This window comes from Ailuropoda melanoleuca, chromosome 2 (genome assembly GCF_002007445.2).
Source record: "Ailuropoda melanoleuca isolate Jingjing chromosome 2, ASM200744v2, whole genome shotgun sequence".
Taxonomy (NCBI): domain Eukaryota; kingdom Metazoa; phylum Chordata; class Mammalia; order Carnivora; family Ursidae; genus Ailuropoda; species Ailuropoda melanoleuca.
This window is the reverse complement of record NC_048219.1, coordinates 18,615,153-18,635,891: the sequence shown is the minus strand read 5'-3', so window position 1 is coordinate 18,635,891 and position 20,739 is coordinate 18,615,153.

Below are 20,739 nucleotides of genomic sequence, written 5' to 3'. Positions count from 1 at the left end.
AAAAGGCATTCCCATGGGCGTTTTTTTTTTTTTGCTTTAAATTAAAAAAAATTGCAGTAAAATATACATAATGTAAAATTTACCATTTTAACCATTTTTAAAAGATTTATGTATTTTAGAGAAAGAGAAAGAAGGAGTTGGGGGAGGGGTAGAGGGAGAGAATCTTCTAGCAGACTCCCGGCTGGGTGCAGAACCCAATGCAAGGATCGATCCCATGACCCATGAGATCATGACCTAAGCTGAAACCAAGAGTTGGATGCTTAACTGACTGAGCCACCCAGGTGTCCCCACTTTAACCATTTTTTAAAACTACTGTTCAGGGGCATTAAGCACGTTCACATTGTTACACCATAATCACTACCATCCATCTCCAGGACCTTTTTCATCTTGGAAAACTGTAACTCTGTACCCGTTAAACAGTGACTCCCTACTCCTCCCTGCCCTTGGCCTCTGGCAACTACCATTTTGCTTTCTGTCTCTATGAATTTGATTATTTTAGGAACCTCATTTAAGTGGAATCATACAGTATTTGTCCTTTTTTAGACTGACATATTTCACTTAATGTCTTCAAGTTTCATCTATGTTGTAGCACGTGTCAGAATTTCCTTCCTTTTTAGGATTGAATAATATTCCATTCTATGTATATGCCACATTGTTTACCCATTTTTCCTTAGATGGACACTTAGGTTTCTTCTTTTATTGTCTTTGTTTTGTAACTAGAATGTTACTCTTTACCCAGATATTTTATATATGATCAAGAGCTCAGTCTTGGAATTCTTCAGCATAAATGTAAAATTTCCAGCCAATAACTTTCAGGTGCCAGAACTGTTACCAATATATGTTATGGTAACTAGAGATTGAGTATTGTAGGTTTCCAAAATGGATCTGAGGTGGATTTCATTTTCAAGAGGTGTGTGGTCTAGCTGGTAAAATTAACTGGGTACTCAAAAAATGTTAATAGTTTGCATGTGAATACAGTAGGTGATGGGAGGAGGGCATTGGAGAGTAAGATGGGAGTGTCTAGCTAGGGCAGGCTTAAATAAGCATTGATGCCAGACTGAGGAGTTTGGACTCGGTGGGTAGCAGTGGAAAGCCACTGAAGATTTGAGATTGTTTTTGATACTTATAAATTACTTCGTGTCCTTTCTATCTAGTTTTATTTTTTAATTATTTACGACATTTACATGCTGTTAAAGTTAAAACCATAAAGGATGGTACATTCAGAGAGGTCTGGCTCCCATTCCCATCCCATCCCCACTGTTCTTTCCTTTCTCTTACAGGTAACTGATTTTTGTTAGGTTTTGATTTGTTTTTCCATTTCTTCTTTTTGAAAACATAAGCAAGTATGTATATGTATCAATCTTTTTCCTTTTTTATTACAAAAGTTGAGTACTGTGTACGCTCTTTTGCATCTGGCATTTTCACTTAAATTCCTTCATGTCAGTCTATAGAGATTTTCATCAGTCCTTTCTATGTCTGCATAATATTCCAGTTTTTGAATGTATCATAGTTTATTCGACCGGTCTTCTGTTGATGGATATTTGGTGGCTGTTGTCAGTCATTTGCTATTATACATTGTGCTTCAGTGAATAGGCGTGTACACATACCATTTTATATGTTCTTTTTCTTTCATTTTTTATGTTGCCAGTGTGTCTTTGGGATAGATTCTTAGGTCAAAATGTCAAGGCATGGGTAATTTGCTGTATATTGCAAAAAACAAAACAAAATAAAACAAAACCAACAATACTCCACAGGGGCTGTACCATCTTGCATTTTCACTAGCAATGCTTGTGAGTCTCTGTTTCTTTACAGTCATGCCAACAGAGTATGTTGTCAAACTTTTGGATTCTTGCCTACTTTGCTGTCTGGTATCTTGGTATAGTTCTAATTTGCATTCATGGGAGTTACTAACATTTTAGGGATAAATCAGTTGGCCTTAATGGCTTATCAAATGTGGACATCAATCAGAAAGTAGAAAAAGTCAAAGGATTGAAGACTAAGGAGAAGCAAATGTAGATGGTAATTTATTGTTTGAGTTGTTCATCATGGGTGTCATGTGGGACACCTGAATGCATGTGTCCATCAGGCCGTCAGAACCAAGATAGGGGTCATGATATCTACATAAAGATTGTGATTGAAGCTCTGAGATTGTATGAGGTTGCCAAGGCCAGAAATGTAAATGAGAAGAGGGGAAAATATGTATTTCCAATACAGCCACAATTGGATAAACCACATCACCTGCCTTCTCCATGCTCCCCCACTTTTTATTACTAATATTATTACTATTTTCAGACTTAGAGATGATAGAACTGCTGTCTCTCCTACTGAAGGACTTGAAAAGAGAATGTATAGGAAAAGGGCTCTAGCCCTTTGTCACTCAAAGTGTGGCCCAGCAATCCCATAGCATGGGCATCACCTGTGAGCTGGTTAGAAACACAGAAGCTACGTCTCCACCCTAGATCTTTTTAATTTATTTATTTGAAAGAGAGAGGGAGGGAGAGAGAGAGAGAGAGAGAGCGCGAGCAGGAGCACACACAGAGGGAGAGGGAGAAGGAGAAGCAGATCCCCACTGAGCAGGGAGCCCAATATAGGGCTCGATCCCAGGACCTGGGATCATGACCCAAGTCGAAGGCAGACGCTTAATCGACTGAGCCACAGAGGCACCCCCACCCCAGATCTTTGACCCTGAATCTCAAGATGCACAGGTGACTCATGGTTTCTCCATGCCCCCTTGAGCTGATGTACAGGTGACTCATGGTTTCTCCATGCCCCCTTGACCTGCTGGCCTTGCTAGGGAAAATAATAAGAACAGAGTTGACTGGTTATGCTTTAAGTTTACGATCCCAAATTATAATGGGTGCTCTACACTTCTTACAATGTTTCTCTAGTAGGATTGCTTTCATACTCCCAAAGGGTTTATTTCATACCTTCTCCCTTCTCTGCAAATCTCTCACCCTCCCTGATAATTCTCTGATGATGTCCTCCCCTATACTATATGTAGAAAATTGAAGCCAGCTGAGAATTCCCTCATGCTTTCGCCTCCAAATTTATCACCATGCTGGCATCTGCACCCTTTTCCTTCTTCTCTATGGTGTGATAGACGAAGTGTCCCTCCTTAGTTCAGAGACTACTCTTCCTGTGTGTGCCTGGATTCCATTCCCCTTCTCTAGTATTTGGCTCCTTTGGCTGTCTTCCTTTAACATCATTAATGGCTCTGTCTTTCCTGGATCATTCCATTTAGTAGACGAACCTGATCTGATATCCATGGTATTTTTTTTCCAGTTTTTAAATTGTGGTAAAATATACATAACATGAAATTTGTCATCTTAACTACTTTTAAGTATACAGCTCAGTGGTATTGAATACATTTATAATGTTGTGCAACCATCGCCATAAATCTTTTCATTTGGTAAAACCGAAACTCCATACCCATTAAACAATAACTCACCATCCCCCCTCCCTCCAGTCCCTGGCAACCACCATTCTATTTTATGTCTCTATGTGTTGACTACTTTAAGTATCTCATACGAATGGAATCATATAGTATTTGTATTTTGTCACTGGCTTATTTCACTTATCATAAAGTGCTCAAGGTTCATTCATGTTGTGGCATATGTCAGCGTCTTTCCTTCCTTTCTAAGGATGAATGGTATTTTTTTAAAAAAGATTTTATATATTCATTTGACAGAGAGAGAGAACGCCAGCGAGAGAGGGAACACAAGCAGGGGGAGTGGGAGAGGAAGAAGCAGGCTCCCAGCGGAGGAGGCCGATGTGGGGCTCAATCCCAGAATACCCCAGGATCATGCCCTGAGCCGAAGGCAGACGCTTAACAACTGTGCCACCCAGGCGCCCCAGGATGAATGATATTTTATTGTATGTATATACCACATTTTGCTTATTCATTCATCAGTGGGCACTTGGGTTGCTTCCATGTTTTAGCTATTGTGAATGATGTTATGATGAACGTGAATGTACAGATAGCTCTTTGAGACCCTGCTTTCAGTTCTTTTGCGTATATCCCCAGAAGTGTAATTGCTCAATCAGATGATAATTATATTTTTAATTTTTTGAGCAACCACCATACCGTTTTCCACAGCAGCTACACCATTTTATATTCCCACCAACAGTGCACAGGAGTTTCAGTTTCTCCACATATTTGCCAAAATTTCCTTTCTGTTTTTCTTAATGGTACGTGTCCTGAATGTGGTACCTCTGTGTAGTTCTGATTTGATTTCCCTTATGATTAGTGACGTGGACCATCTTTTTATGTGCTTGTTGGCATTTGTTGATATCAGCTGCCTTTTAAAAAACTACCTCTTCCATGAGTGCTTGTCCCACTCTAACTGCTGCTCAATCTCTTTGTTTCCTTCAGAGTAAAACTTACTGAAAGAGTTGTCTTCATGCAATGTCTCTTTCTCTGCCTTCCATCCACTTTTCGATGTACTTCAGCCTGGCCTCCAGCTCCAGCACACTGCTGAAACTGCTCTTGCCAAGGGTATCAGTGACCTCAGTTTTGTCAGATTCAATAGATAGTTTCAGCACAATTTGGCACCATTGACCATCTTCTCTGTCTTGAAACATTTACCCCTTGTGGGTTTTGGGACATGTGCTCTCCTGGGTTTTCCCTTATCACCCTGGTCTCTGTCTATCTACATCCTCTACCTGACCTCTCTGGAAGTTCTGGAGGTCCTCAAGGCTCAGTCCTGGTACTTTCCCCTTCTCTCTCCTACCCTCCTCCTCTTCCCTCCCTCTGTACTCTCCCCTTCCTCATCTTCCTCCTTCCTCCCTCCCCCCCACCTTTCTCCCTCTTTCTCCTCCTCTCTCCTTTTTCCTCTCTCTCCAGCCTTCTCTTTTAGCTTCATTCCTCCTTCCCCTCCCTCCTCTCTTTTCACCATCCCCTCTTATTCCCTTTCTCTCTACTATATCTTTATCCTCCTCTCTCCTCATGCTCTCCTCCCTTGTGTTCTCTCTTTCTCATTTTTTCCTTCCCCCTCTTCTCACATCCTCTAACTTCTCTTTCTCCATTCTTTCCCTTAAAGCAAAGAATAAAATTCTTTTAGAGGGACCATTTGTTTTATAGCTCCACATTCCCTGTTGCCTTGCGCTCACCTTGCTTCATGCATGATATCATCTGCCTGGACTCTGCGGGCATTTGAGTTTGTGATCACTCTCTTAGGTCGTATATTGTAGTTGTTTCTACAAACGTTCTCCTCTGTTTCTTCCTTGTGTGTTCTCTAAGACTTGGTTCTGCGTCTGCTTTATTCCCAACCATGACTCGCAAAGTGCCTTGAGAATAGTAGAAATATAATCGATTGAATAAAATAAACAAGTGAACAAACAAATAAACAAATACAAGTATTCTTGAAAATCTAAAATTGAAAACCTTTTTTATATTGAATAAGACACATTTCTGGAGCAGTATTGGTCACCTGATAGGCATTCAGGGTTTTTGGTTAACTAACTGCATAGTAGCAACCTATAGGTTCCTGATATGACAGAGAACTTAATGATTATCATTTCCACCATTTAAAAGTATGTTGAGGGGTGCCTGGGTGGCGTAGTCATTAAGTGTCTGCCTTCGGCTCAGGGTGTGATCTCAGCGTTCTGGGATCAAGCCCCGCATCAGGCTCCTCCGTTGGGAGCCTGCTTCTTCCTCTCCCACTCCCCCTGCTTGCGTTCCCTCTCTCGCTGAATGTCTCTCTCTCTCTCCCCCTCTCTCTCTGTCAAATAAATAAATAAAATCTAATAAAAAAAATAAAAGTATGTTGAAGGGGCATCTGGGTGGCTCAGTCAGTGAAGCGTCTGCCTTTGACTCAGGTCATGATCCCAGGGTCCTAGGATCGAGCCCCATATTGGGGCTCCCTGCTCAGCAGAGAGCCTGTTTCTCCCTCTCCCTTGCCTGCTGCTCTCCCTACTTGTACTCTCCCTCTCTCTCTCTCTGTCAAACAAATAAAGAAAATCTCAAAAAAAATAAAAGTATGCTTAAGTATTTCTATTTTTAAAGATTGAGCTCAATTATATATTTTATTAGAAGTAGAAATAAGAGGCAAAGAATGTCAGGCTATCAGAAAAGTGTGACAGACTATTTAATGACTTGATTAAAAGCAGAAATGCTGTTATGAATAAAATAGTATTTGGCATTGAGATGAATATATATTCTTTTTTTATGTGTGGCTCAAAAATCAATTTTGTTAATATTGCTAAATGAAAATACTAATTAATGCTCTAGGTCAGGCCAGGTGCCTCAGACTAAAGTCAAATATGATCACTAATGTGATTTAATTATCAATAATGAAATCTACCAATGAGAATTGAATAATAGGAAACAAAAATGATTTGGAGACTGAAGACGTGTATTTAGCTGAATGACCTTGGGTAAGTCCTGTGCCTTGGTTTTCTCAGCTCTGAAACAAGATTGGATTTAATTATCTCTGAGGTATTTTCCAGCTATCAAATTTCTGTATTTCTGTAATACATCAGTGATTGCCAGTTCTGTGATTCCAATGTTTGCCTTTCCAGTGCATGCCCAATTCTGTTAAGGAAAAATACCTGGTAAGCCGTAATGGAAACCATCTGTTGGAAAAGGAAGGAGACAAAATTGCAGGGCTCTGTATCTGCTTCCTCTACAGGCAGTCTTCTCCAGTCCTTTTAAGAGAAAGAGAGGAAGTATGGTATATTTTTTTTTCAAAGAGAAAAACGAGAAAGAGCCAAGTACTTTGAGAGAGAGGGTGGCTGTCCCACCTTTCTGGAGGCTCGTCAGCACCTGCCCAGTGGACAGCACCACGTTTTCTCTAAACCCAGGTTGCTGGAGTTCACTAATCAAGTGGTTTGCATTCTCTAAAAAACAAACAAACCATGAAACCAGAGGGGGCCACACAAAGGGCTTCAAGGGTAATGTTCTAGATCTTAAATTGAGTGCTTAGTTCAAAGATGCCATTTTCATTTTGTTCTTTATATCATAGCAAAAATAACATGAATTCTTTTATATCTATCAACTTTTCCATGATAAAATTAATGAGTTAAAAATATGTCCCACATTTATTTTTTTAAAAAATTTTTATTTATTTGAGAAAGAGTGAGTGAGAGAGAGAGAGCATGAGCGGGGGGAACGGCAGAGGGAGAGGGACAAGCAGACTCCTCTGCTGAGCAGGGAGCCTGACATGGGGCTCCATCCCAGGACTTCGTGATCATGACCTGAGCCAAAGTCAGACGCTTAACCAACTGAGCCATCCAGGCAGCTCATACACGTCACATTTAAGCAAAACAAAGAGACATTCTTATTTAAAGGGAGACTTCACATCCAGAGGAGTAATTAAGAGACTATTATATATCAATCCTAAAGAGTTTCAGTCGTAAAATTCCCTTCTTTCTCAAGGTATAATGTAAGATGTGAAAAGCCAGCGAGGTAGACCCCGTGTGAGAACAAGAATGTAAACAAGAAAATAGCAGATATTCTTCACTTTTGAGGAGTCCAGGAAGGCTGGCTGGGATATGACCAAGGGCAGCATTCCAACCAGGTTCATGAGAAGTTCCACAAAGCAGAGGTCTTGAGTGTGATCTTGTCTTAGATCAGAGTCAGGTAAGAACTTGGAGTAGAGCCCAGATCCTCCCATATTTTTGTATTAAGGTTATAAGAATGAGTCTAAGAACCATGTTGTCACTAACGGAAAACAAAACCTCAGGGAGAATTTTTATTGTGAGAAGTTCAGGAATGCTTGAACTGCAGACTTCACCATTTGTGTCTCTGATCATTTATTTTTATACCTGGGGGAAAATCCAGGGAGCCACTGACATTCAAATCCTTTCAGACCTCCTGTTTATTTGTCAGTTCTCACCCTTACTTTCCTAACGGTTCTGATAAACAGCATTAACCAACCCTTTTCTGTGGCTTGGTTACATTGGATTATCTGGGTTCCCTTGCCACATTTTTTTCACCTTCTCTTGGTCTTCCTCTTTTTCCTGTCCCTTTAACATTTGTTCCTGGCTTTCAGCAGATGTTTATTGAGCACTTACTATGTGTTGGGTACTATGCCAGGTGCTGGAGANAAACAGCATTAACCAACCCTTTTCTGTGGCTTGGTTACATTGGATTATCTGGGTTCCCTTGCCACATTTTTTCACCTTCTCTTGGTCTTCCTCTTTTTCCTGTCCCTTTAACATTCGTTCCTGGCTTTCAGCAGATGTTTATTGAGCACTTACTATGTGTTGGGTACTATGCCAGGTGCTGGAGATGAAAGGCTGAACCACATACCCATGATCTATACTAATGCTGTTTATAGTGTAGTGGGGAGGAGTAAGACATTAAACAGACATCTAAAGAAATTGGTATACAGTTGACCCTTGAAAAACATGGGTTTGAACTATGTGGGTCCACTTACATGTGGATTTTTTTTTTATAAATACAGTATAGTACTGCAAATTTATTTTCTGTTTATTATGATTTTCTTTTCTCCAGTATATTTTATTACAAGAATACAGTATAATACATAGAACATATGAAATATGTGCGAATCAACTACTTATGTTATTGGTAAGGCTTCCAGTTGATGGGGGCCTATTAGTAGTTGTGTTTCTGGGGAGTCAAAAGTTATACATGGATTTTCAACTGCTTGGAGGGTTGGTGCCCAAAGCCTTATGTTGTTCGAGGATCAATGATATGTTTTGGTTCACACATATAGAGAAGATGAGCTGCTATGGAGGCAATAACAGGAAGACCTTCTCTAAATTGAATAGTAAGGGAACTCAGCTTTGAGGATGTGGCATTTAAGTTGTGACCTGAGGGAGCAGACAAGTGCAAAAAGAGGACAAAATTCCAGCAGAAGGTAGGTGTGTACAAAGGCCTGAGATAAAAAAGAGTGTTGACACTGGAGGACCTGAAAGAAAGCTGGTGTTATATAGTGGACACCATAGTATAAACAGAAAGAAGTAGGTGATTTGTCCGCACATGGAATTCTTTGTGCACATCTGGCCACACTACTGTTAAGGTTACCGGTGTGGACAAACGCCCAAGATCTGTTGTTCAATGAAAAGAGTAGTATCTTGAATGTGTAGTATCATTCTATATTTGACTATACCTATATCAATTAGGGCTTTCAGGTGTGAGGGCTTTATTTATTAGTTCGCATATCTGAAAAGTCCATGGGTAGGGCTACCATCAGGTCTGGCTTTATCAAGGGTTCAAATGTTCTAGACCAGTGCTGTCCGATAGAGATAAGATATGAGTCACGTGCATCATCACTCCAACATGAAATCAATACAAAAATTATGAGTGAGATATTTTACCTTTCTTTCTTTTTTTTAACTAAGTTTTGGAATCCACTGTATCTTTTGCTTTTACATTATGTCTCAATTTGTAGTAGTCACATTTCAAATACTCAACAGCTACATGTGGTTAGTGGCTACCATCTTGGGCAATGCAGGTCAAGGCGTTAGACCCTCTCAATTTCAATACATGTGAGAATGAACTAGATTGTCTTTTGGAAGGCTGAACAAAAGCTTCTTTGCAACTCTTTAGTGCTAAAAAAGTCATGTGACCGTGTTGAACTAACACTGTGAGCAGGAAGAAAGTAATTTACCCCATGATTTTGGCCCAAATCACATGCTCTGCCTCAGGAGTACAGGAAAGGGGTAGACTCCACCTGATCTCTGTGTATGGGGTAGGCATTTGTTATTTTGGCCACTTGGTATTCAATTATCTGGCTTTGGGTAGTAGTGTTTGGGAATTCTGTCCTTCCCGTGTGGAGGACTGGGAAGCAGACTGTTAATGGAAATTATCTCTGGGAAGTGAGATTCCTGGGGTTGTAAAGGGTACCACTTTTTTTTTCTGTTTTGTATATTTCAGGTTTTAGTTTCTTGATATTTACATGCACTGTTTTATTTTTATTTTTGTTTTTAAAGAAAAGGATAGGTAAAAAAGGTTTCCTTGTTCTAAAATGGTTAGGACCAGGGGTGCCTGGGTGACTCAGTCAGTTAAGTATCTGCTTCCGGCTCAGGTCATGATCTTGGAGTCCTGAGATCAAGCCCTGCGTCCGGCTCCCTGATCAGCAGGAAGTCTTCTCTCTCTTCCTCCACCTTTCCCTCCCCCCCACCTCATGCTCTTTCTCTTTCTCAAATAAATAAATGAATAAATAAAAATCTTAAAAGAATGGTTAAGACCAAATGGGGGAATAGTATAATACTAGGGTGACCAAATGTTTTGGTTTGACTAGGATAGTCCTGGATTTAAAGCATTATGGGTATTAAGAATTTAGACAATATCTTGAGATTAATAGGACAATTTGATGGAAACACCTTGAAGCCCAATACATTGCAGAGCGTTTACAGTTTGTGTTTCTGTATCCTCAGGAAGCAAGGCATTCCAAGAGTTAATTTTCCTAATAACTGAAGCTTGCCCTTTAAGCATCAACATGTTTTATCATTAACCACTTCTGATGAAAATATTGCTCCGATGCATTACCTATTTTCCCAACATCGTAAGTAGAGTAAAGCAAACATAATTGAACTACTTTCTGACACAAGTTATTGGAGTTTTCCACCTGGTGGGCAGGCACTCGCTGGTGTGCTGTGCATGGATTTCAGGTGGTGTGGAAATATGATCCACCTCTTATGGAAGCCAGGTGGGGCTTGGGGTGATAGACGCCCCTGGGTCAGTTGCCTCTGGCTATATTCCCCAGTGTGTCATCTGAACGGATTCATTTTCTGTGTGCATCTTGACTTGGAAAAGGTAGGGAAGCACTAGTCATTGCTTTGTGTTAAAATTCAGAGATTCTGGCAGGGCCACCTTGGGTGCTCTTCCATCTTGGGGTGATAGAGGGTGCTTTACATTTACCCTTCAACTGAATTTCTCCAGACGACTAATGCCCTTTGCTCCTTGTGGCATGCTTTGTCTTCACTTGCTGGCACTTGCCATTGCTTCTTATTGTCTTTGCTCTCTTATTTTACACAGCTTGATTAGGTAAGGTGAACTATGCTCGAGTGTAGCTTGTCTCTCCCACTTGTAGATTTAGTAGTGTCTCTACACCATATATTTAAGATAAGCTTAGAATGCCATGTGATGTCTCTTCATTAGAGATAGTAGATATGTTATAGAGCTCTTTATTCTTTATTTTTAAATTTTAATCAATTTTAATTTGAAAAAAATTATATCTTTTATTATTTGTATTTGAATTTGAGCTCCTTATTCTTAAGAGTTAGTTGTGGTCTATGTACACATTATATGTATTATACCATAAATATAATTTCAAGGGACTACAAATAAATTACTGCATGTTGTAGTATGCAAGGATGACAGCATCATAATGCAGTGTTATAAGGAAGAAAAGAATATTTGGTATATTCACACTTATGTATACAGAGAGAGAGGGAGAAATTCAGAAAATATGGAGGACAGTTATAGCCTTTTTTCAAACCAACCTCATAAAGGTCATTTGTCACGCTCTCTCAACAAATGGTCTCTTGTTACCATTCTGAAACCAAATGTCCTTCTGGTCAGACAACTGGTGTTAGCCAATAAGGCATTTCTGATGCTTTTGTGTTCTTGTGCAAGGGTGGACCTCTTCCAGCACTGTAAATGACAGAGGGAAATACTCAATGGGCCACACAAAATCTTAATTAACATTATTCTGGGGCAGTCTAGGTCAGAAGTTAAAAGCAAGATCTTAGGAGTCTAACCTGGGATTGAATTCTGGTTCTAGCACAGACTAGCTCTGTGTATTGGACAAGTTTCATAATCCTTCTGAGTTCCAGTTTTCTCACTGAGTTTTTATGTGATGAAATGATAAGATATTTGTATTGTCTCTGGCTTGCAGGAAGTGATCACTAAATGGTATTGTTGCATTGTCACTACTGATAATGATAATGAATAATAATAATAATAGTAGTAGTAGCATATGGAGTAGTTAATAGCAAGACTTACATTTGGGGAAAATATCATAAATAATAAAACATAAGTATGATATTTTTGTCGTTGGCCTAATTTTCAGTAATCAGTCACCTGTCATATTTCTCACTAAACAGTGACAGGTATGAAAATTCTGAAATTGATTTAAATGTGCTAGAAATTCTCTAGAGTTAATTTATTCTTAGCTAACCGTAATGTTTTCTGTGTAGCGTCGTATTCTTTGCCAGGCAATTGCAGACTGGTAGGTGCTTTCAGCCAGACAGTTGTCCTGGATTACAGCTGACTGATACCCAATTTGTATAGGTTCCACCTTCCACTTAATGAAAATTGATGTACATCATGTATATTTTACTTAAACTCCTATGGGACTTTCCCCCATATCTTATATTTCTCAAAAAAACAGCAGATAGAGGTGTTTCTGGGGCATCTGTCATTGCTAAGTCCCCTTAGGGAAGTTTCCAAGAAGGCAGTGATTATTCTGACCACCTGCCATACCTTCTCCTGATTGTTATTGCAAAAGATGCGTAAGTACTACATTAAAAGAAGTAGGGTTCTGGTTTCTTCTCACAGATGTAGAGAGCTCGAAAGAGAATTACTCCCAAACTTACAGTGAAAAAGGTCTTGAGATATAATAAATTCACAGCTTTTCTTGAGCCCACTGGAGTACTGAGGTTCCTGGAAAACCAGCAGTGTCAGAATTTAGGAAGAGACAGGAACTGCAGGGAGAAATGAGACATAAGCACTTAGTTACCTGGGTAGAAGGCAGCCAGACACTTGTAAGAATTCATCCAGTGTGACTGATGAATAGGTGGAGTCTGGCTGAGTGCACACTAGCAAAAGAGGTTGAAGCTAGGGGCCACAAATAAAGGAGATCCATGCCCTCTGGCAGGCATGTCTGCATGAACCCACCATGAGGTCACAGAAATGGTTGGGAGAGACTGCAGAAAGCCTCCCTTGTGGTACATTGCTGGAGAAGATGAACAGAAGTTGCTGTGGGAGGGATAAGAAACTCCACCAGGATTCTTTTTTTCTATGAATAAAAGCCTTAATTTGTGTGGTATATGTGTAAGGATGAGCACTATCATCCTTAGGGTACTGGTGAAATCCTACTATATCTGGAGAAGGGGGACAAGAAAAAACTCTTAACTCTTGGGGGAAAATGAATGTACATATAGTATATTCAGAAGTAACCCAGAAGAGGGATAAGATCACTGAGAAGGCTACAACTCCAAGACTGTGATGCAGTGCTTGTCTAAGACTGAGGCTTAATCAGAACAACAGAGAACACTTCCTTCTTCTCTCCATTCCCAAACCAGGTTAACAACAACAACAAAAAAAGATAGAAAAATAAAATTAAAAAAGAAAGAAAAGATTGAACAAATAAAAAAGCAGGTAACAAGATAGTAGATTTTAATTCAGTCATCTCGATAATCACATTAACTGTGAATGGTCCAAACACACCAGTTAAAAGGTAGAGATTGTCCAACTGGATTAAAAAAAGCAAGACCAAACTATACAAAACCCACCTCAAATATAAAGACAGATGGGTTAAAAATAAGAGGATAGAAAAAGATATGCCATGCAAACACTAAACAAAATAAAGCTGGAGTCTTTATATTAATACTAGACAAAATCTATTTTAGAGCAAAGACTGTTCTAAGGGATAGTGATTAAATAATTATAAAAGACTCAGTTCTCCAAGAAGTAACAATCCTAAGTAGGTGTGTACTTAACAACAAAGTTCTGAAATACAAATGTAAAAGCTGATAGAATTGAAAAATGAAAGAGAACTTCATAATTAGAGTTGAAAACATCAATGTTCTTTTCTCTATAACTGATAGAAGAAGTAGGAAGAATGTTAAGAATATAATGACCTGAACAATGTTATCAACCAACTTGACCTAGCTGATATTTATAGAATACTCACGACACATCCTTCTGTAGTACATGTGGAACATTCACCACAAGATACTGTATTTTGGGCCATAAAACAAACCTTCACAACTTTAAAAGAATAAAAAATTGTACAAAGTATGTTTATGAACCATAATGGAATTAAACCAGAAGTCAGTAACAGAAATATATCCAGAAAACTCCAAAATATATGGAAAATATACCACATACATTTAAATTACCTATATATCAAAGAGGAAGAATTTGAAAATATTTTTAACTGAATGAAAAGGAAACACAACATATCAAATTTGTGAGATGCAGCCAAAGCAGTGCTTAGGGGGGAAATTATAGGTTGAATGATTTACATTAGAAAAGAAGAAAGAAGAAAGGTCTCTAGCCACTAATAGAAGCATCCACCTTAAAAATAGAGAAAGAAGAGCAAGTTAAAACTAAAGCAAACAGAAGAAAGGAAATAATAAAGATAAGAGCAAAAGTCAACAAATTGGAAATAGAAAAGCAATTCAGAAGTATCAATCAAACTAAAAGCTGGGTCTTTGAAAAGATCACTGAAATTAAAGAACCTCCAGCCAGACTGGCCAACCACTGAGATGGCCTAGAAACTGCATCCCAGTAGTAATGAGCACACTCAGTTCCCAGATCTCGGTTTCTAAATATCAGTTATGGGGACTCCTTGGAAAAGTAGACTTTGAGACTGAGGAGGGAGAATACAAGATGATCCTGGAGCATCTGTGGTACCACGAAATAAGGAAGTGCTAATAAGCAACACCAACAAAACAACAGGATTATGTGAAATACAGGAGCTATCATGACAAAGGTCTCAATGGTCCAATATGGAGCAATTTAAGCCAAAAAAAAAAAAAAAGAAGGATATATTAGGTTATAACTCAAAAAAATAAAATAAATACCCATGAGTTCATATTGATAAAAATATAAGTAGAATAATCTGGTTATTTAATGGGGAGAAAGGACAACTCTCCTTATAGAAAATTCCAATTAATAAATATAGAGGAATTGAGGGAGATAGAAAATCACCATTGGAACACCACAACCATAATTGCTGACAGTTTGCATGATGAATCCTAAAATTAGTGAGTGAAAGTCTAAAGAGAAACAGATATTTGCTTGGGTTCAAAGTACCCTCCCCTACTACTTGTCAGCTACATAGGGAAAAATAGTGACTTTATAGTGGAGAAACCTGGACGGAACTCCCTTAACCAAGGGATCAAGGTTAACATCACCGGACGCCAGACATACGGACATTATGACCCCTCTCCTGATTTGATGTACTGAGAAGGCACATCACTTCTGTGGTATTCTTGCCGAAAACTGTAACTCCAGTCTAATCATGAGAAAACATCAGACAAATCCAAATTGAGGGACAGTCTACAAAATACCTGACCAATGCTCTGTAAAAGTGTCAAGGGCATGAAAGCCAAGAAAAGCCTGAGGAACAGCCACAGATCAGAGGAGACCCAGGAGAAACAACTAAATGCAACATGTAATCCTGGATTGAAACCTGGAACAGAAAAAGAACATTAGTGGAAAAACTGACAAAATTAGAGGAAAATTTGTAGTTAATAGCATGGTACCAATATCCGTTTCCTGGTTTTGATCATTGTACTATGGTTATATGCGATGTTAATTAACATTAGGGAAAGCTGAGTGAAGGGTATGTGGGAGTTCTTTGTATAATCTTTACTACTCTTCTGTAAGTCTGAAAGTATTTCAAAATAAAAAGAAACAAAAAATTGGTAGAGCTTTTGATGCAGTAGCTCCAAGGAAAGAAAGAAGGGCTCTTTTGTACTATCAGGGAGTAGTATGGACACCTTCAGCCTGTAAGTGAGACTTGTTTAGAAGAACGTCTTGCACACTAGTTCGGCCCCCTGTGATTCTCTGTGCTCTTGAGACTTCAGCCTGAGAATTACTGATGGGACCATCTGACCAACTTATTTGAAGACATCCTGTTTTTTAGAGGCATCCTTTAACTCTTTCTAGACTTTGACTTTTTATCCTGTCTCAACTAGGTCTCAGAAGTGATGATGACTTTAATAAAACCCTTTTTTTTAAAGCCAATTATCATTATCTTTCTAAGAAAGGATGAAGTTTTTTCTTCTTCTCTTCTTTTTACTGACTGTGATCATTGGGGCCAGGCGGTACAAATAGGTAGTTCATCTTTGATTCAAACTGTTTCTGGCCAACACAGCTTTTGTTTGTTTGTCTGTTTATTAGATTTGCAGGGAAGCACGATCGCTATAGCTCTCTTTTGCTTACACTATGCTGTTTCATACTCTTACGTTATTTGTGGCCCCCGAAGGCATGTGAATTTTTGATCCCAGGTGAATGTAATAAATTACATGTAATTTGTGGTGTTTGTTCATGACCTTTGCTAGTCAGATCTCTTTTCCAGTCTGAAATTTCTAATCCTGCTCCTATGGATTGTTTAGATTCCTCTTTGGAGTTGTGGCCTCAGAGCTGCTTTTTACGACTTCCCCATGTTTGTCCTTGCAGCACTCTTGGGTGGGCTGTGGGTTGCCAGAAAAGAAACTTCCCCCTTCCTGCACCTCATACACACATAGAATTTATTTAGCCAGGATATGCAAACTGCCCCGAAGCCAGGTGGTCACATAGAGTGGGAGTCAGGTGGCTTGTCTCAGTGCAGGACTGGTAGGCACCTGGAGTACCCATTTGGGGCACGTGACTGCCATGTCACTGGTTGTCCAATGAAGAATTTTTTGAGGTCTGAGAAGCTCGTTTAGTGCTGTATCACATTCCTTTTGCACTAGAAGCTTCCAACACAGAAAGGACTCTCCAATCACTTGGCTTAATGCTTCCTTAGAAGAGAATTCTTACCAACATTGGGTTCTCCTGGTTCTTGAACTCAAACTCAGTCTGGCAAGGCCATATCATCATCTGGGAGAAAAACTAGAGTCAGACTCCAGGAGTTGGTTAGCTGAGCAGTCTCTGCCTCCAACTTTCTGGCGTATTAGGAAGCCCTCGTCCCTGTGTCTTCCAACTCCATTTCTTGTTCTGACTTTAGCCAATGGTATTTATGATATACTGTTAATAGACTGAATCTATGGATGTGATTTTTAGACTCCTTCATCTGTTAGAATGTCTCTATATAACATTTGTCCTGTTGGTATCTGGACCTGGCAAAATTTGATGAGACCACAGCTTTCTACAGCTGAAGCCAGCAGTAATTCTTCACTAGGATTGTCAGAATTACCTATGGAACTTCAAAGATGTACATATACCAAGGCCTTCCTGTAGAAACTTGGGAGTACTTATATTTTTCCAAAACTCGGTAGGAATTTTGATATGCGATCTCAAGCAGGATCATCAGGCTGCCAGGGACTTTAACTCACATATTTTCTTAGTTTATCTTAATATACCTTTTTGTTGTTGTTGTTCATAAATTGATGACTATTCCATTTAGGGTATTGATTCTAAACAAGGTCAGAGATTTTTTCCAGTTGTAAAAACACCCCTGCTGAAGAGTCTTTGTACTTCCTGGTGGCAGTCAGCATCTGCTATGGATCCCTTAGGTCTCTGATGGGCCGCCTCACATCTTAAGGTTTAAGTGCTCTAAGGTTTTGTTGTGAGTGAGTGTGTGTGTGTGTGTGTGTGTGTGTGTGCGCGTGCTTGTGTGTACATGTGTATATGTGTGTGGATGTGTGACTTTAGATCCCAAATGATTTACTTTTAGGTAAGCAGAAGCAAGAAGGGGGACACCCTTTGGCCTTGTCTGGGTTTTTTCTGCATTGGAAACCATCCCATGAAGGCCCCCAGACAAGCTGAGTGATGTAAAAAGAAGAAGGCCTTGAGCCATCCTAGGGTGTTGTTGCACTCTAACCAGTGACATCTTCTCTAAGGAATGTGGAAGAAAACCACCATTAGCTTCATTACACTGTCATCTTAGGCATCACACAAAGGGTCATCTGACCTTACCTCTGGTGGGCATGTCACCCATTTAGGCATGATTTGGTAACTTATTTTCTGCTTTTATCATGATATCTTCCTTCTTTATCTTTGGAAGAGGAAAGAGCATGAGGTGGGAATCAAATGAACCTAGGGTTTAATTCTCATCTGATGATTATTGCATTTGCCCTCAGACAAAGAACAGAAGCCTCACATTCATTCTCTGCAGGCTAGGGGGGAAATCTGGCTTAGGTGGTTGTGGTAAGGATAATATATCCCTAGTTTACAAATAAAGATATCAAGGCAAGAAAGGATTAAGCAATCAACTCAAGGTCCACAGAGTTTGAACCCAGATGGTCTGACAGCACTCAGAGCCTACCTGCTTGGTCCTTGGCCTGCAGCTCTGCAGGGGGCCGACATGAACCTACTTCTTGTCTGTCTCAAGATGACCCAGTGTAGAGTTTATGAAAATACTATCTAGGGTCCTACATCGGACAATTCTTGAGTTAGGTGCTTGGAGTATTTTCATCTTTGACCGTGAGCCTGGCAAGGAATGCTGGCAGCACACTCTTCAGGTGGCCAAAAAGGGGGTGGGTGTGCACATGGACTTAAGCAAAGAGGAATTTGGGTGGGCTATGGTTTTCTGCCTCAGCAGGAGGTGTTTGCAGTTATTGCTTCAAAAAGATAAAATTACTACTTTAGAAACAAACGAACGAACGAATGAATGAATGAATGAATGCATGAAATATACTAAATAACATAACAATGGGGAAATTCCCAACAGGGTAACTAGAACATAGTGAGCTCTTCATAACTACTCATCTCCATCCTCTCCTCCTCCTCCTTCATTTGAATTTGGCTTAATCTCTTATTTCCTTCCCCATAAACTGAGGTCACTGTCCTTTCCAACACATTATTCTTAATCTCAATCAGGTGTTGATGAACACTGATTTTTTAGGGTGCTACAACTAGAGTGCCTTTCGAAGAGTGCTGTGAGATGAGGAAGGATGGAAGCTACTTCGGATGACAGAATTGGGTCCCAGATGTCAAGGTGAAATGACGGACTGATTCTCACACTGTGAAATATAATGGAGCTAAATGGAAGGTCTTGTGTTGGGGCCCAGAAAATTAAGTGCATGAGTGCAGAATGGGGGAGATGTGTGGCTTAGGGGCCACAAATATGCAAAATAGTTGGGAGATGAAATCGATAGTAATATTGGTTAGGGCATAGATTCAGTTGCTATCATAGACCTAAAATAACAATGGCATATATAAATGAAAATGAAAAAAAAATGGCGAAAATAAATTCTCTCACAAACTGAGAATAAGCAGTACAGGGTGAAACGACAGCACCAGAAACCCAGGATCCTTCTGTCTTATTGCTCTGCCAGCCTTCATACACAAGGCCATCAGGTTCACATTTCCGGTCACTGGGAAAGGCAAGAGGGAAGGGGGGGCATTATTCTTCCCTTTAAGAGCAGGAGTAGGAAATTCTGCAATTCACATCTGCTTATATCCCATTGGCTAGAACCTAGCCTCCTGGCCACACCTTCCAACAAGGCAGGCTGGGAAATGTGGTCTTTAACTAGTAGCTTTGTTCCTAGCTAAAAAACATTATTGCCAGGTAAGGAGAGGAGAATGGATACTGATTGAACAATTAAGAGTCTTGCACTTAAGTCAGTATGATATAATAGTGCAATTTGTTTGCAAAAAAAAAATATTGGGCAATATTACTTTGTGTTGATAAAAATATAATATCTTCTAAAACTGGGGTTAGTAAACTTTTTCTAAAAAGAACCAAACAGTAAATGTTTTAGAATTTGCAGGCCATGTATGGTGACAGATTGTTTTCTGCTTTTTTTAAAGAAGATTTTATTTATTTATTTATTTATTTATTTATTTATTTATTTATTTGAGAGAGAGTATGCAAGAATGGGGGAGTGGGGGGAGGAGGACAGAGGCAGAAGGAGAAGCAGGCTCCCCACTGAGCAGGGAGCCCTTCGCCCAGTGATCCCAGGATCCCAGGATCATGACCTGAGCTGAAGGCAGATGCTTAACCAACTGAGCCACCCAGGTGCCCTGCTTTTGTTTTTTACTCCTATTCCAGAACAATGATGGCGATGAGTCTGGGACTAAACCCTAAGATGTATTAAGAATGTGTTCAGGGTTGGTAATCATGATGAGAAAGCACTCTGGATGAATTTGCCAGAACAATTATTAAAGGGATTGTTTACTTTTAGTTTGGAGAAGCTAAGATTCTTGATGGCATTGTCTTCAGAGATCTGAATGATCCTTAAGTAGTTAGTGCGTATCCAAAGGGAAGAGCTAGAGTCAGTGAGAGGACTACTAGTGACAGACTGCAGCCCAGCATAAGGAAGGACTTTCTCATTTATGGAGCCTTTACCACCAGGCACTGTTCTAAGCACTTTACATAGATGGTCTCACTTTGTTCTCAACAATCCCATCAGGTGGGTGCCATTCTTGCCTCTACCTTCTGGGTGAGATAAAGCAGACTTAGAAGGTTATATAACGTGCCGAGGCATCCATGCCACTAAGTGCTAGGGTCGTAGCAACTACAACTCCCTGCTGCTCACTCCCACGCAAATTAAATGGAATTAGGTAGGTATAGAGTTTAGCAGCGCCAGGCGCAGGTAAGTGTTGTTGCGGGCGGTAATCATTATTATATCCCCAGGAAGTACTCTTTCTCTCATCGTGGTGTCTGTATTGGTTTCCTATGGCTACTGTAGCAGATGGCCACAGACCTGGTAGCTTAAAACAAGGTATTCATTTGCTTAGAGTTCTGGAGGCCAGAAATCTGAAATCAGTTTCACTGGGCTGAAATCAAGGGGTCATCAGGACTGCTCTCCTTCCAGAGCCTCTGGGGGAAGACTCTGTGTCTTGCCTCTTCCAAGCTTATGGTAGCTTCCCAGTTTGTGGCCATATCACTGTCTCAGCCTCTGTGGTCACATTGCCTCCTCCTCTCTGCCCTCCACCTCCCTCTTATA